General features: G+C 48.0%; 9 non-coding genes and 6 pseudogenes across 9 annotated transcripts in view; all 15 read left to right on the top strand.

The window, feature by feature from the left end:
• The window catches only part of LOC133946051 (5S ribosomal RNA), a 119-nt gene extending 31 nt beyond the window's left edge, over positions 1-88 (top strand). The window contains exon 1 of the ribosomal RNA XR_009917762.1: positions 1-88. This exon is cut by the window's left edge and continues 31 nt beyond it. This is a non-coding gene — a ribosomal RNA (5S ribosomal RNA).
• A 62-nt stretch (positions 89-150) lies between these two features.
• LOC133945355 (5S ribosomal RNA) lies at positions 151-269 on the top strand. The gene has a single exon (XR_009917098.1). It is a non-coding gene; the product is annotated as a 5S ribosomal RNA (ribosomal RNA).
• Positions 270-331: 62 nt separating this feature from the next.
• On the top strand, positions 332-450 carry LOC133941199 (5S ribosomal RNA; annotated as a pseudogene).
• A 62-nt stretch (positions 451-512) lies between these two features.
• LOC133947902 (5S ribosomal RNA) lies at positions 513-631 on the top strand. The gene has a single exon (XR_009919527.1). It is a non-coding gene; the product is annotated as a 5S ribosomal RNA (ribosomal RNA).
• A 62-nt stretch (positions 632-693) lies between these two features.
• On the top strand, positions 694-812 carry LOC133943325 (5S ribosomal RNA; annotated as a pseudogene).
• Positions 813-854: 42 nt separating this feature from the next.
• On the top strand, positions 855-963 carry LOC133943495 (5S ribosomal RNA; annotated as a pseudogene).
• A 62-nt stretch (positions 964-1,025) lies between these two features.
• LOC133935607 (5S ribosomal RNA) lies at positions 1,026-1,144 on the top strand. Its single transcript, XR_009913741.1, has one exon. It is a non-coding gene; the product is annotated as a 5S ribosomal RNA (ribosomal RNA).
• Positions 1,145-1,206: 62 nt separating this feature from the next.
• LOC133946650 (5S ribosomal RNA) lies at positions 1,207-1,325 on the top strand. Its single transcript, XR_009918335.1, has one exon. It is a non-coding gene; the product is annotated as a 5S ribosomal RNA (ribosomal RNA).
• A 62-nt stretch (positions 1,326-1,387) lies between these two features.
• LOC133944209 (5S ribosomal RNA) lies at positions 1,388-1,496 on the top strand (annotated as a pseudogene).
• Positions 1,497-1,558: 62 nt separating this feature from the next.
• On the top strand, positions 1,559-1,677 carry LOC133941545 (5S ribosomal RNA; annotated as a pseudogene).
• A 62-nt stretch (positions 1,678-1,739) lies between these two features.
• LOC133945917 (5S ribosomal RNA) lies at positions 1,740-1,858 on the top strand. The gene has a single exon (XR_009917633.1). It is a non-coding gene; the product is annotated as a 5S ribosomal RNA (ribosomal RNA).
• Positions 1,859-1,920: 62 nt separating this feature from the next.
• LOC133944733 (5S ribosomal RNA) lies at positions 1,921-2,039 on the top strand. Its single transcript, XR_009916510.1, has one exon. It is a non-coding gene; the product is annotated as a 5S ribosomal RNA (ribosomal RNA).
• Positions 2,040-2,101: 62 nt separating this feature from the next.
• On the top strand, positions 2,102-2,220 carry LOC133935280 (5S ribosomal RNA). The gene has a single exon (XR_009913431.1). It is a non-coding gene; the product is annotated as a 5S ribosomal RNA (ribosomal RNA).
• Positions 2,221-2,282: 62 nt separating this feature from the next.
• LOC133939328 (5S ribosomal RNA) lies at positions 2,283-2,401 on the top strand (annotated as a pseudogene).
• Positions 2,402-2,463: 62 nt separating this feature from the next.
• LOC133940610 (5S ribosomal RNA) overlaps positions 2,464-2,500 on the top strand; it is a 119-nt gene continuing 82 nt past the window's right edge. The window contains exon 1 of the ribosomal RNA XR_009915660.1: positions 2,464-2,500. This exon is cut by the window's right edge and continues 82 nt beyond it. This is a non-coding gene — a ribosomal RNA (5S ribosomal RNA).

Genomic DNA, 2,500 nt, shown 5'->3' with positions numbered 1-2,500 from the left:
ATCTCGTTTGATCTTGGAAGCTAAGCAGGGTCGGGCCTGGTTAGTACTTGGATGGGAGACTTCCTGGGAATACCAGGTGCTGTAAGCTTTTTTCCACTTTTACCTGACTTATTTACATGTATAAATAAGGTTCAGATGGTGGACTCAAACACTTACGGCCACACCAACCTGAATACGCCCGATCTCGTCTGATCTCGGAAGCTAAGCAGGGTCGGGCCTGGTTAGTACTTGGATGGGAGACTCCCTGGGAATACCAGGTGCTGTAAGCTTTTTTCTTCTTTTACCTGACGTATTTACATGTATAAATAAGGGTCAGAGGGTGGACTCATTCGCTTACGGCCACACCAACCTGAATAAGCCCGATCTCGTCTGATCTTGGAAGCTAAGCAGGGTCGGGCATGGTTAGTATTTGGATGGGAGACTGCCTGGGAATACCAGGTGCTGTAAGCTTTTTTCCACTTTTACCTGACGTATTTACATGTATAGATAAGGTTCAGAGGGTGGACTCAAACGCTTACGGCCACACCAACCTGAATACGCCCGATCTCGTCTGATCTCGGAAGCTAAGCAGGGTCGGGCCTGGTTAGTACTTGGATGGGAGACTGCCTGGGAATACCAGGTGCTTTAAGCTTTTTTCCACTTTTACCTGACGTATTTACACGTATAAATAAGTTTCAGAGGGTAGACTCATTCGTTTACGGCCACACCAACCTGAATACGCCCGATCTCGTCTGATCTTGGAAGCTAAGCAGGGTCGGGCCTGGTTAGAACATAGATGTGAGACTGCCTGGGAATACCAGGTGCTGTAAGCTTTTACCTGACGTATAAACAAGGTTCAGAGGGTGGACTCATTCGCTTACGGCCACACCAACCTGAATGCGCCCGATCTCGGAAGCTAAGAAGGGTCGGGCCTGGTTAGTACTTGGATGGGAGACTGCCTGGGAATACCAGGTGCGGTAAGCTTTTTTCTTCTTTTACCTGACGTATTTACATGTATAAATAAGGTTCAAAGGGTTGACTCAATTGCTTACGGCCACACCAACCTGAATACGCCTGGTCTCATCTGATCTCGGAAGCTAAGCAGGGTCGGGCCTGGTTAGTACTTGAATGGGAGACTGCCTGTGAATACCAGGTGCTGTAAGCTTTTTTCCACTCTTACCTGACGTATTTAAATGAATAAATAAGGTTCAGAGGGTGGACTAATTCGCTTACGGCCACACCAACGTGAATGCGCCCGATCTCGTCTGATCTCGGCAGCTAAGCAGGGTCGGGCCTGGTTAGTACTTGGATGGGAGACTTCCTGGGAATACCAGGTGCTGTAAGCTTTTTTCCACTTTTACCTGACGTATTTACATGTATAAATAAGTTTCAGAGGGTAGACTCATTTGCTTACGGCCACACCAACCTGAATACGGCTGGTCTCGGAAGCTAAGCAGGGTCGGTCCTGGTTAGTACTTGGATGGGAGACTGCCTGGGAATACCAGGTGCTGTAAGATTTTTTCCACTTTTACCTGACGTATTTACATGTATAAATAAGGTTCAGAGGGTGGACTCATTCGCTTACGTCCACACCCACCTGAATACTCCCGGTCTCGTCTGATCTCGGAAGCTAAGCAGGGTCGGGCCTGGTTAGTACTTGAATGGGAGACTTCCTGCGAATACCAGGTGCTGCAAGCTTTTTCCTTCTTTTACCTGACGTATTTACATGTATAAATAAGGTTCAGAGGGTGGACTCATTCGATTACGGCCACACCAACTTGAATACGCCCGATCTCGTCTGATCTCGGAAGCTAAGCAGGGTCGGGCCTGGTTAGTACTTGGATAGGAGACTGCCTGGGAATACCAGGTGCTGTAAGCTTTTTTCTTCTTTTACCTGACGTATTTACATGTATAAATAAGGTTCAGAGGGTGGACTCATTCGCTTACGGCCACACCAACCTGAATACGCCCGATCTCGTCCGATCTCGGAAGCTAAGCAGGGTCGGGCCTGGTTAGTACTTGGATGGGAGACTGCCTGGGAATACCAGGTGCTGTAAGCTTTTTTCCACTTTTACCTGACGTATATACATGTATAAATAAGGTTCAGAGGGTTGACTCATTCGCATACAGCCACACCAACCTGAATACGCCCGATCTCGTCTGATCTCGGAAGCTAAGCAGGGTCGGGCCTGGTTAGTACTTGGATAGGAGACTGCCTGGGAATACCAGGTGCTTTAAGCTTTTTTCCACTCTTAACTGACGTATTTACATGTATAAATAAGGTTCAGAGCGTGGAGTCATTCGCTTACGGCCACACCAACCTGAATAAGCCCGATCTCGTCTGATCTTGGAAGCTAAGCAGGGTCGGGCATGGTTAGTACTTGGATGGGAGACTGCCTGGGAATACCAGGTGCTGTAAGCTTTTTTCCACTTTTACCTGACGTATTTACATGTATAGATAAGGTTCAGAGGGTGGACTCAAACGCTTACGGCCACACCAACCTGAATACGCCCGATCTCG

Source organism: Platichthys flesus, chromosome 22 (assembly GCF_949316205.1).
Source record: "Platichthys flesus chromosome 22, fPlaFle2.1, whole genome shotgun sequence".
Taxonomy (NCBI): domain Eukaryota; kingdom Metazoa; phylum Chordata; class Actinopteri; order Pleuronectiformes; family Pleuronectidae; genus Platichthys; species Platichthys flesus.
Note: the sequence above shows the minus strand (reverse complement) of the source record. Positions and strands in the feature narration are given on the sequence as shown.